A 14,193-nucleotide genomic window follows, 5' to 3' on the forward strand; every position below is an offset into this window, starting at 1 on the left:
AGCTGGGTGTAGTGGTATGCGCCTGTAGTCCCAGCTACTTGGGAGGCTGAGGCATGAGAATCACTTGAAGCCGGGAGGCAGAGGTTGCAGCAAGCCGAGATCGCGTCACTGCACTCCAGCCTGGGCAACAGAGCAAGACTCTAGCTCAAAAAAATAAAATTAATTTTTTTTTTTTGGTAAGTAAATTGCCCGAACCAACCTATATTCAGCACTCAGAGACTGTCTTTTCATAGTTTGTTAGTAATATCTCATGGGACACGAAAAGACAGGGATACAAAGTTGAGGCATATTGGTAGGCTTTTCAGATGCACTCTCCAAACTTCCAACCTCAATGGGTGGATGAGAACATCTGAAAGAAAACTGGTGGTGTGCGCTGTAACATTGTCCTTAATGCGGTGCCCTCAATAGCTCCTTCTATTGCAAATGTGTTGCATCAATTATGAAAGGGGGAATTAGAGAGGAAAAAAAATTACCTTTTTTAACTCACAAATAATAAAAGTTAAGCAGAACAAAAGTTACAGTCCTCAAAAATAACTTTGCAATGGACCCATTTAGCATGGTAGACTTTGTGGTATAAAGATAATCCAGACTCTTTTGTTAACTGAATTTGAAAATTTCAAATTAATTTGCATCAGATTCAACCTGGCACCCTATCTTGTTGAAAACATTAAGCTTGACACAACTGTCCTGAAATGGCTTGATCTGATTATTACCTGAAATCGATCTGGGTTTACAATGCAGTGAAGTCGAATTACAGAGTTGCCAAAATAATCAGTTCATTCATTCTTGGAGATGTGATGAGGAGATGTGATGAGGAAGTACTTCTTGACTGCTGTGGGAACCATAACCCCCCATGTGCTGAAATTGGAGGCTCACAGAGACAGCCTGATTGGCCCTCGTCTTCTAGAGTTGGAAGTCAATATTGCCACTTTCCGAGGGCTCAGGTCAGTTCCAGAGCAGCTAATAGGCCCTCATGATGAAAACCCAGTTAGGGAGTTATCTATTCCCGGATGCCTACGAGAAAGGATGTGTGTCTACACAATATTTCATCTACAATTTATTGTCTACACAAACCATTTACACACATACATATGCACACATACTCCTTTATCCTGTCTAGCAGAATGCATTTTAATCAGGAGTTTGGAGGAAGATGCTCAGCATCTTCACAGCACAGGTGAACTGGGTCAATGATGAGCATGTGATCCTGTTGTGACTGTGACACCTCTTGTGAAGTTTCATAGAAAGCTTTTCTTCCCTTTACTGTCATCCCCTTCCTTTTGATGTAAGGATGGGATGGTTATAGCTGCAGTGGCCGTCAAGACACTGAGGAAAAGGATAAGAAACCACTAGAGCCACTGAGCCCATGTCAGCATTGCCAACCCTCAGTCTCCTTGCTATGTGAGAAAAAGAAACTCTTCTTGTTTCAATTATTATTTATTAGGTATTCTGTTACTCGCACCCAAAAGCATTTCCTACTGACAAGGGAATCTCGTGGCTTTCTAGAATAGAGCCCTTGGTATAATTTCTTACACTGAATGATGGGAGAGATCCAGTTGAAATGTCTAACAAAGTCACTGATTGCTCAGACATATCCAGAAACACTGATTTCTATGAAATCTGAAACTCTTAAGAGTGCTGTGATGGAAGTTAACTTCTCTTGGAGAGAAGAGGGACCCAAGTAATTTATTATAGAGCATCCCTATCAAATTCAGTCTGTAGTAGGATTCTGTGAAAATCTGTCAAGTGCCTGTGTCAGAACTGAAGTCTTCAAAGGCATCATTATTAGTATTGAGGTCAGAATTTTAAAATGAGTTATAGAGAGTAAAAGGCACCCATAGAGAACTGTGGACAGAAACCCTTGGCCACATATACAATAATTTTGGAATAACCCTTTCCTTTTCCCTCCCTACTCCCCACCTCCATAAAAGAACACCATGTTCACTGAATCATTCAGTTGAATATGTTAGCCAGCTTTCTATTTTGCCAGCACATCTAAAATGTTGCAATGGCAAGTTAAGTACTTAATACACATCTCATTCAAATGGGTGTGATTAGCTATCAAAGAAGAGGTAAAGCCTAGTCACGGAGTCGAGGAGCACTGGCACCAGATACCTGGACTTCAATCACAGATCCAGCTCTCACATGCTGTCTGGGTGACGCTAGTTGCTTTGTGTCCTTGTGCCCCAATTGTCTCATATGTAACGATGGAGATAAGTACCTCTTGTGTGTGAATTATAAAGATTAATGCATTTAATATAGGTAGACTATTCATAACAGAACCTGACACCTTATAAACACTTGATAAGTGTTAGCTATTGCTATTACCCCTTTTCCAGGTGGGGTCATTGAAGCTCAGAGAGGTTAGGTAGCTTGTCCAAGATTTCCTAGCCAGTAAATAGTAAAACTATCTCAAAATGTTCCTCTAATTTACATAATGTTATTATAATTTATCTTTTACACTATTTTAGAAAATGTGGTAAACATTGTTAGTGCTCACCGATATTCAGTTCTCCTCAACTTCCAGAATGTACAAGAGACTACACACTTTCCAGCCCCCTTGGGGCCACATTACAAATTCTGGCTCATGAAATGTGAGTGGATGAGACCTGTATGTGTCTGGGAGACAATGAGAAACACTGCAGGATTCTTCATTCTTTCTCTTCCCTTGCTGTAACACTCAACCAAAGTTCTAGAAGTGGAAATCTCCATCATCCTGGAGCACAGAGAAACTAAATAGAGCAACCTACATACCACCACCACCATGCTACAGGAGTCCTTTTAAAAACAGCAATAAATAAACCTTTATGTGTTAAGCATTGAGATGTGGGAATTATTACCATAGCATCAGCCTGGCCTATCTCAACTAATAAAGTTTCCGAATATTGTATAACAGAAAAACCAAAGTATTGACTTAATATTCTATTTAATTAATATGACATTATCCCATTGGCTCATTGATAACTCTTGTTTTTTAGGGGATGGGAGTTGGGGTGAGGTTCATCTGGCATTATAGCAATGTTATAATGAGCCATAAGGAAAACTTAATGAACATTATTCTATAGCTTAATTTTCTATGATAAGTAGTAATCATGCTGCAAACCTTCAGGACGGAAATTAATATTATGAATATCAACAGCTCATGATTGTATTTTAGAAAGCCTTAATGTTATTGTTGCTTAACATTTTTTTCAGGATATTAGAGAAAAATTTATTTTAAAATTATCATGGCCTTTTGAGTTTTAGAAAGGCATTTTAGCTTAAGCTGCACATAAGCAATCTTCAAGAAATCATAATGTAAAATGTTTTTATTTCCCCTAACCTAGAATATACAAATTTGAATCTTAAAAATAAAAACTTGGGCCGGGCGCGGTGGCTCACGCCTGTAATCCCAGCACTTTGGGAGGCTGAGACGGGCAGATCACGAGGTCAGGAGATCAAGACCATCCTGGCTAACACGATGAAACCCCGTCTCTACTAAAATTACAAAAAAATTAGCCAGGCATGGTGGAAGGTGCCTGTAGTCCCAGCTACTTGGGAGGCTGAGGTGGGAGAATCCCGTGAACCCAGGAGGCAGAGCTTGCAGTGAGCTGAGATTGCACCACTGCACTCCAGCCTGGGCAACAGAGCAAGACTCCATCTCAAAAAAAAAAAAAATAGAAACTTATATCTAGAATACTTTAAAACTCTGAATACTCAGTAATAAGAAAACAAATAACCCAGTAAAAAAAATAATGGGCAAAAGCTCTGATTAGTCATTTCACCAATGAAGAGATGTGTTGTGTAAGTATCTAAAAAGATACTCAGCATCATTAGTCATTAGTGAAATACACATGAAAATCAGTGTGATACCAGTACATACCTCTTAGAATAGCTTATATTAAACATTGACATTACCAAATGTTGAGGGAAGATGTGGAGCAACTGGAACTCTCATACATAGCTGGTAGGAATGCGAGATGGTATAGCTACTTGGTTAAACAACTTGGCATTTTCTTATAAAATTAAATACACAGTTACCTTATAACTCAGCAATTCCCCTAGACATTTACCCAAGATAAAGACAAATATACTCACAAAAACCTCTTCACGAGTATTTATAGCAGTGTTATTCACAAATGCCAAAAACTGGAAACAAACCAAATGTCCACCACCTTACGAATGAATACACAAACTGTGGTACATACCTATGACTGGACACAACTCAGTTATGAAAAAGAACCAACTACAGATGCATACCCCAACATGGATAAACCTCAAAAGACTTACGCTGAGTAAAAGAAGCCAGATTCAAAAGGCTATATACTATATGACTCCATTTATACAATATTCTGGAAAAGGAAAAACTGTGGGAACAGAAATCAAAGTAATAATTGCCAGGGTTTGGAGATGTGGTGGAGGGGAAGAAATTGACTACAAAGAAGTATCTGAGAACTTTTTAAGCTGTTGTAAATTTTCTCCGTCTTAATTCTGGTGGTCGCATACTTTATAAAAGTGTTAAAATCATAGAACACTGTGCACCAAAAATGAGTGAATTCATTGTAAATTATACCTCAGTAAAACACCAAAAAATCAAACAGATGTAAAATTTTTAAAATAGATGATTAATAGTTTCAAATGAATTCTTCACATTTTAGTAATGTTCTGACAGTTATAAGTTAAGCTTTTTTAACGCAATTCATTATATATAACATGTTAACTATATTAATTTATTCATACTAACTCTACTTGAAATATGTATATTCAATACATTAAACAATAAAGGCAAAATGGTCTAAGGGCCAAAATGTAAAAGAGTAAACTGTATTCAAGACAAGCAGAAGAAGCAAAATATATATCTTGCTTTAAAGTTTCATAAAAAAAAGTTATTCAATACAGTTCAACAAATATTTATTCAGCATATATTGTCTCGATCTGTAAAATAGGCAGCTTTGCAAATTTTAATGGCCCTAAAGAACCGTTCAGAATTCCAAATCTACATTACTTTAAAGTAAGTTGGAAAATACCTTGATGATATTACAGAATCCACTTTCTTAGAATAATACCTGGCCCATAATATGCAAATATGTGCATTAGTTATCTTATTATTTAAATTTCTTCCACTCACCATTATTATGCAAGTTTAATAATATCTGTTGAAGTTGCTTTTGTTAATGCTTACCCAGCAGCCACTCATCACCACTGCCACACTTTCTTTCTACCCAAAGGTCACTTTTGTTTAGGTATTCTCTGTCCCTTAGATAGCCATGTGCTTTCTCAAAGGAAAAGAATACCAATCCCAGCCCCAAGGGACATGTCACAATTACTATAAGCCAGACATGGCGCCCTCATTTCCTTACCATTAATTGATGTAGCATGGGTATATGATGCAAATTGGATGAAAGCAAATAGAAAATCTTCCAGAGGGCTTCTGGGAAAGGTATTCTTTGCTGATCAAGAACCACAAAGGGAGAAACAACCTCTTTTCTACTGATTGTGGTAGCCTCTGGATTAAATGTGTGAACTGCTACAGCAATCTGGCAACCAGGAGCAGTGCTAGACTGCAGAAGAGCCAACTCACTGAAAAGAACAAGGCAGAAAAATGAAAGAAGCCTGGCGTGGTGCCTCCTGCCTGTAATCCCAGCACTTTGGGAGGCTGAGGCAGGAGTGTTGGTTGAGCTCAGGGGTTCAAGACCAGCCGGGGCAACAGGAGGAAACCCTGTCTCTACAAAAAATAAAAATAAAAAATAATAAGAATACAAAAATTAACTGAGCATGGTGGCATGCGCCTGTGGCCCCAGCTACCGAGGAGGCTGAAGTGGGAGAATCAACAGCCCCGGAGGCGGAGGTTGCAGTGAGCCAACATAGCACCACTGCACTCCAACCTGGGTGACCGCGCCAGACCCTGTCTAAAAATGTTAACTAATTAAATAAATTTAATTAAAATGGAAGAAGCCCAAGACTCTCCTGATGTCCCTGAGTTGCTGCATCAATCCCAGAACTCTCCTACCTCCACATCTCCCGTCATCTGAGATAATACATTTTCTTTACTCCTTAAGCCAGTTGGGTCAGGTCTTTCTGTTATTTGGAGCCAAAAGCATCATAACTGATACATCTTACCACAAATACATTGTTTTCCATGGGCTGGTAGGGGAGTGGGAAGCTAAGATCACAGAAAAGGAATCAGGGGATGCCACATTTATTTTTCAGTCCTTGAACATATAGAATAATATTTATTTTAGTTGTTAAAAATAAGGATAAGATACCAATCTAAAATGTTGATAATAGGAGGAACTGGATGCAGGGTATACGGGAACTCTGTGTTCACAGCTTTTCTGTAAATCTAAAACTGTTAAAAATAAAAAGGTTATTTGCAAAACGGGATAAAACAAACACAGTAAACAAACAAAAAACAGTTTTTAAATGTGAAACTCGTGTATAGTAATATTTTACGTGTGAACAGCTTTTATGGCAAAATTTCTTTACTTATATAGTCATTTTCATGCATATCCCTGCAGAGTTAAAGCACTTCCTAAAAACGTGAGGGAGAACAGGAATTACTGCGTCCATTCAATAGATAAGAAAACAATCATACCGGAGAGATAAAGTGACCTGCAGGAGGCCACACAGTAATTAGTGACAAAGCCGAGAATAGACCTGGCCTCTCATACAGACAACTTTGCTTTTTCCTCTCTCTCCTCTTAAAATAGGAAGACTCTTTTACAAAGCCCATGGAAACAGAAAATTTTCAATTTGGTGGAAACTATTCAGACTATCTGATCACAGAGTGATAATTCAGATGCTTTGAGGTAAAGAATATATTTTTTATCTCTTAATTTTGAAAAGAACGTAACTGGAAAATCAATTCATTGAGCAAAAGCCTCATTATCCCAAGCACCCCCAAACACCTCAACTTTCACCAAACCTTAGCAACTTACATTATATGCATAGTATGCTTAAATTCAATGAAAAGATGACTTCATACAATTCTATTTATTAAATAAAACTAATCATATTCATTAGAATAAATGTATAAACAATGGGCAAAATTATCATATATGTCTCTTTCAACTACTTTGCTAAATATAAAACATTCTTATTCTGAAAGCCTTAGTTGTTTAAATTTCTTCACATAAATTACATGATGTTATGAAGTATGAGTTGAATATTGTCCAGTGAGGTCATATATGAATTCCTGATGGGCTGTATAAAAACTTTGCCTAGTGTCATACTGGAACACAAAGACTCCTTTGATTATTTAAAAAAAAAAAAAAAAAAGAAAGGAAAAGGAAAAAAAGGCAGAAGATGATATCCACCAGAAGGGTCTGAAGGAAAATTAAGGGTAGAACATTAATAACTTCACTCAACAAAAAACTGTAGGCCATACCAGAGACCATCAAGTGTTCTCCCTGCATTTTAAGGAGAGGCAGACAACTGTCATTCTGTTGTGATAGGCAGCTGAACGAGATCTATACCTCCACAAAGTATATTGACAGAAGATTGATCAATGACAGTGAAGAGAGCTTTGCTCTTGACATACGTCTTGGTCTGTGATTAGGCCAGTGGACTCAAGAGTGGGGAGCATTTATCCCAGAGTATATGTAGAAAAAGTATATTGGAACCTGTATTTGCTTTTTAATCTTAAAAAATAAAAACTTAATTTTATTAATATTTAATATATTTTACTAATTTTACCAATATTTTCCAGTATTTGTAAGTAAACACTAACGATTTATAAATAATTTGTAAATAAATGCACAGAGTTTAAGGGTGTGTGCACAATTTTTTCCCCTGACAGCAGTATGTGATCAATAACAGCAAGGATCTATAGGTACCATCTATGAGTGTCCACACTCATTTAATACAAATTACACCCTGATTTTGACATGGCCATCCAAATATATTGATCTGCTATGTCTTAAGTACTTCCAAGGGACATACTCACTTTTCACATGTCTAGTCTCAACCTGGCAGTAATGTACTAGGCACCACAATCACAGAGAGTATACTATAGTTGAAGTGTGATATACCATTTTGCAAATGTCTATTATGTTTAGAAGATTAATATACTACACCACAGGAGAGTAAAAATAAGAAACCAACTGACAAAAAAAAAAAAAAAAGAAACCAACTGACTTTGGAATTATTAGATCCGCTGGTAGTGCTATGGTGGCAGATACTAAAATAGGAAGACAGACTATAAATTAGCCAACCAATGAATAAGCATGTCAATGTTAAATAGTGATAAATGCGGTGAAGAAAAGACAATAGATGTGACAGAGGCTGGGCACGGTGGCTCATGCCTGTAATCCCAACACATTGGGAAGCCAAGGCAGAGGATTGCTTGAGCCCAGGAATTTGAGACCAGCCTGGGCAACATGATGAGACCCTGTTTCTACAGAAAATTAAAAAATTCACCATGCATGGTGGCACACACCTGTGGTTTCAGCTACTTGAAAGTCTGATGTGAGAGGATCACTTGAGCCCAGGCAGGCACCAGAGGCGATCTAAAAAAAAGAAAGAAAGAGAAAGAAAGAAAGAGAGAAAGAGAGAAAGAGAGAAAGAGAGAGAGAGAGAGAGAGAGAGAGAGAGAGAGAGAGAGAGAGAAAGAAAGAAGGAAGGAAGGAAGGAAGGAAGGAAGGAAGGAAGGAAGGAAGGAAGGAAGGAAGGAAGGAAGGAAGGAAGGAAGGAAGGAAGGAAAGAAAAAGAAAGAAAGAAAGAAAGAAAGAAAGAAAGAAAGAAAGAAAGAAAGAAAGAAAGAAAGAAAGAAAGAAAGAAAGAAAGAAAGAAATTGTAAGTTGAAATGCATTTTTTGTTTTTTTGAGATGCAGTCTCACTCCATTGCCAGACTGGAGTACAGTGGCACAATCTTGACTCACTGCAACCTCCACCTCTCAGGTTCAAGCGATTCTCCTGCCTCAGCCTCCCAAGTAGCTGGGACTACAGGCAGTGCCACCACACCCAGCTAATTTTTGTATTTTTTAGTAGAGATAGGGTTTCAGCATGTTGGCCAGGATGGTCTCGATCTCTTGACCTTGTGATCTGCCCACTTTGGCCTCCCAAAGTTCTGGGATTATGAGCCACTGCGCCCGGCCCTGAAATGTATTTTATATACCTAACCTACTGAACAACGTAGCTTAGCCTAACCTACCTTAAACCTTCTCAGAACACTTACATTAGCCAACAGTTGGGCAAAATCATCTAACACGTAGCTTATTTTATAATAAAATGTTCAGAAGGGCTGTATGGATACTTGAAGTATGGTTTCTACTGAATGCCTATTGCTTTTGAACCATTGCAAAGTAAAAACATCATAAGTAGAACCTTCATAAATTGGGGATTGTCTGTATATTTTACCACAGTAAAAAAAATCAGGTTAAAAGAATAAAAAGAGAGATCAGGCAGGAAATGATGGTAGCTTGGCCTAGGTTAGTAAAAGTGGATAGATATAGAATGTATTTTGGAGGTAGAACCTGGAGGACTTTAGGATAGATCGAGGGAGGCAAGGAGGAGGAAAAGTGAGAAGAAAACAGCACTCAAGAATGACTTCTAGGTTTTTTACTTGATCATGTGGTTAGATGGTGGTTCCATTCACAGAGCTGAGGAAGACCTGGGGCTTGTGACAGTGGTGAAGAACAAGCAGAGTAGAAATCTAGAGTTCTGTGTTGGATATAGTAAGTTTGAGATGCCTACTGCCATCCAACCAAATGCAGGTGTCAAACTGATAGTCAAATAGTAAGTCTGGAGGTCACAGGGAAGGGGGACTGTCCTGGATATATGATCCTGGAAGTCGTTCATATATAAAGACCTAAGAAGAGAGTGTAGTGAAAGAAGTTGGCCTTGCCATTATATTTGGCTTGAAAGTTCAGGATATATTACATAATCCAAGAACATAGAAATTTTTTTTCTTTTTTTTTGAGATGGAGTCTCGCTCTGTTGCCCAGGCTGGAGTGCAGTGGCGTGATCTCAGCTCTCTGCAACCTCTGCCTCCCAGGTTCAAGCAATTCTCTGCCTCAGTGTCCCAAGTAGCTGGGATTACAAGCACCCACCACCACGCCCAGCTAATTTTTGTATTTTTAGTAGAGACGGGGTTTCACCATCTTGGCCAGGCTTGTCTTGAACTCCTGACCTCGTGATCCACCTGCCTTGGCCTCCCAAAGTGCTGGGATTACAGGCAGAGCCACCGCACCCAGCCTGATAGAATATCTTTGAACATAAAATACTGAAACACTTTTTTTGTGTGTGAACAAGAGAAAGTTGAGGTAAGATGAGAAGAAAATAAAGTTTTCATAAAGCCCCTGAAGAATTCCCCGACCTCTCCAATTCTGGTGAGTGGTTTTGTATAAATGCTTATGGTCTTTAATGTTTCTTCCACCTCTTTTGTTTGCTTTGTGATGATAACTATCTTTTCTTATGTAGATACTGGCTTTTCAACTAATATGTCCGAAGGTGAAGAACATGTGTAATAATAACTACACCACTGCAATTAGCACAATACCCTATACATAAAAGACACTCAATACATATATCCATTGATAGACTAATACCATAGGGAGACCACTAAGCTAGTTCTCCAGTAAGGACAGGAGTTTCTTGCCCTGAGGAAAATAGCAGGATAGAATGTGATCTTGTAATTACTGACAATTTTTTTCAGGGGCAGCATCTTACTATTTGTGCCTAAATTACCTTAGAAAAAGAAAACAGTCTAAATTATTAAAACGAAATGGCAAAATCAGGTCATTGCCACTTCTTCACTGTGAACTGAATATGTTTGGCACAATAGAAACTTGAAAGGTTACTCATTAGTAAAGATTTTTGTTTCTTTTCTTTTTTTTTTTTTTTCTTGAGACGGTCTCGCTCTGTCGCCCAGGCTGGAGTGCAGTGGCACGATCTTGGCTCACTGCAAGGTCCGCCTCGGGGGTTCACGCCATTCTCCTGCCTCAGCCTCCCAAGTAGCTGGGACTACAGGTGCCCGCCACCACGCCCAGCTAATTTTTTGTGTTTTTAGTAGAGACGGGGTTTCACTGTGTTAGCCAGGATGGTCTTGATCTCCTGACCTCATGATCTGCCCACCTCAGCCTCCCAAAGTGCTGGGATTACAGGCATGAACCACTGTGCCCAGCTAATATTTTATTTAATTATAAAAGTATTTTTGATTATCAAAAGTGATGAGCAGGAAAATCTCTGCATCAATGCACTCTGCTGTTCCATTTCAAGTCAAATTCAAAACATGTCAGCCATACTCATCATTCACACTCACACTCATTCACTCAACCAACATTCACTAATTAACTACATGAACCAGGTATGCATCCCTGACTTACCTTTAATTCTCAAGTAACTCATATTATGTTCACAGTCTGGTTTCCTTGTGTGTAATGTGAAGAGGAAAAGATATTTTCAAGATCTTAGTGCCTGTAGATAATACACAGGGCAAAAGTAAGATTTCCTCCAAACCAGAATTTATTAAGTTGGGAGACATTTAAATATTACATGATGGAAAATCGATTTGTAGGTAAATAAAGCATTCCAACATGACTGAAAGATTTCTCCTAGGTTAAAGATTAGGGTGATGACATATGTCAAACCCAGATACTTTACTAATGATATTAAAACATCTAGAGAAGGAAATGGCCTTTCTGAAGAGTCACACTGGAAGTTGGAAGGTACTGAGTCAGAAGTAAAGCAGCTGGCAGTGGGTGACCAGCACAGCCAAGGGCTACAAGGCCAAGTTCTCAGAGCCAGCCCATCAGGTCCCACTGGTAGGTCTCTGCTACTGGAGGTGAATGCGTCTGGCCATTGAAATTTGAATCATATGGCTAATCTCCCATGTTCTGGTTCTGTACATATCGAGCCTATTCCTCATTACAATTTAGATTCTCATTTAGATTTTCCTTTGCTGGTGAGAAAGGTTTCTTACGGTATATTTTATTTCAGCATTCTGATTTACATATCAGGCTCATGTGAGCTTGGTACATGTGAGTCTCGGGATGCTGACTACGTCAATTTCAGAGCCTGCACATCTGAAAAGGCTGTACTTTAAATTCATCAAGATGAATGCCAGACTGTGAGGTTGTTTGGCGGGCAGCCAGCTAACCTCCCCAAGCAACACCTAATCATGGCGCAGTTGCAATTGCAAGCCTTAACAGAATTTTAAAGAAATCTTGGTATAAATAATCTTACCATGTCTGTTAGTAGTACTTCAACTTTGACACTTTCTTTTTTCCTCAACAAGTAATCTAACTTCTTGGGTTTTTGTTGTGTTCTATTTTGGATTTTTTTTAAGGCATAAATGGAGAAAAGTAGTCATAATTTCTGTTTCAGCTTGAGATTTATTTCCTGCAAATCCAGGAGGCACTTCACGCCTAACATGCAGATCTTTAAGCCCAGGGTCCCAGTTGCTACATACCCTCCTAAAACTGGTGAAAATCATCCTTTTTCTCACCCTAAGAAACCTGAGAACAAATAGCAGCAACAGTTTGTGACACTGCCTCATGCACAAGGTTAAAAACATGAGTAGGAGATCTCAATACTGCAGCTGAGAGGTCACATAAGTGTGATAGAGCCAAAACAAACCAGCCTATACCTTCGGATTTGTGAGTGAATTATTCTAATGAGAGCTGTCAGATGCTTGTTACTACAAAATAAATGCCTTTTGGCTGCCTTTTTTTTTTTTTTTTTCCTCTTTCTCCTGATTAAAAAGAAAGCAAAACTGTAACACAATTCTTAAACAAATTTTAAAAAGTATCATCATTGCTAATGCCTTTTTTACAATTCAATTCATCACTGCAGGCAAATCGGTTTCTCATTCATAAATTCCCTGATTGTCAAAACAATGTAGATAATCATTTATCATAATGTAATATATCCTGGAAAGCAATCATAACATAAAGAAGACTTTCTCTTATGTAAAGGACAGGCTATTTTAATATATTTTAAAGGCAAGCCCTGATTGGCTATTCACTAATTTGTTGCTATGAGCAACATAATATTTTATTTTGGAAACCTTCAGGATTTCAGTTGCTCTGTAGTTTTGTATCTGAATTTCTGAACTGTTTTCTTCTCTCTGTCTCTCTCTCTGAGCTTTGGTACTTGTTTTCCAGGTAGGAACATTTAATTTTTCATCTAAATATATTCCTGTTTAGAATTGTAAAATAATGTGTAACATCCATGAATCACATAACAGTATGTAGATTTTTACTTAGCATATTTGAATCCCTAGTGGCAAACAAGGAAAACAAACTGGTTGACTTACCCCAAACAGAATTTATTGATAGCACATTGGTTTCCAAGGACTGCGGTAACAAAATACTATGAACTAGGTTGCTTAAAACAATAGAAATTTATTATCTCACAGTCCTTCCTTGCCTCTCCCAGCTTCTGGTGTTTCCCAGCAATCCTTATCCTTCCTTGGCTTGTAGATAGATCACCCCAATCACTGCCTCTGTAGTCACATGTCATTCTCACTGGGTATTTATGTGTTTCTTCTCTTCTTATAAGGATTCCAGTCATACTGGATTACAAATCCACTCTAATTCAGTATAACCTTATCTTAATTTGATTTTCTGCAAAGACCTTATTTCCAAATAAGGTCACACTTACAGGTACTGAGAGCAAGGGAAGGTTGAAGACACTAAGTCGAGAAGGCTAAGATCCAGGAACATACTGGGCAGCACTTGCAGCTGAGTTGTGTGATGTCTAGTCTTTCACTCGGTCATCGGGTTGTTTATCCAAGAATCAAGGTGGCAAGACTGCTCATCTGAATAGCCAAGCTTGGATCACATGTGCCCAACTCTTGACAGCACTGACGCAGGAAACAGGAAATTCTGTCTTCTTCAGCTACTATATTGTGAGGAGACATCTGAGTTAGCTCTCAATAGGGAAGAAGCCATGCCCCAAAAGGAGCCAGCTGCTGTTAAAAAGGGGGAATGAAATCTGGGGCTGCCAAAAATGAAAGACTTCTACCTTACCATTTTTATGACTGCTTATAAATCAGATGTAACAAAAAAATTAAATTCTGCAAATTCACCACAGCTTGACTGCATGACTTCAGGATATATAAGAAATCAGATATACAAGTCAAAAATCACTTGCCTAATACCTTTGGGCCCACATGCATTTCAGAATTTAGAGTTTTTCAGAGTCTAGAAAGGTAATATGATGCACATACCGTTTGTAACATCCCAGCAGTGTGTGCAACAGCATCCCGTAATC

General features: G+C 38.4%; 1 long non-coding RNA gene across 5 annotated transcripts in view; it reads right to left on the reverse strand.

Annotated features, from left to right (window-relative positions):
• Positions 1 to 11,424: 11,424 nt before the first annotated feature.
• Positions 11,425 to 14,193, reverse strand: part of LOC102117062 (uncharacterized) — a 50,097-nt gene continuing 47,328 nt past the window's right edge. For all 5 annotated transcript variants that reach the window (XR_012414764.1, XR_012414765.1, XR_010588017.2 and 2 more), the window contains one exon: positions 11,425 to 13,821. This is a non-coding gene — a long non-coding RNA (uncharacterized lncRNA). The remainder of the gene's footprint in view (positions 13,822 to 14,193) is intronic.

This window comes from Macaca fascicularis, chromosome 7 (assembly GCF_037993035.2).
Source record: "Macaca fascicularis isolate 582-1 chromosome 7, T2T-MFA8v1.1".
Classification (NCBI taxonomy): domain Eukaryota; kingdom Metazoa; phylum Chordata; class Mammalia; order Primates; family Cercopithecidae; genus Macaca; species Macaca fascicularis.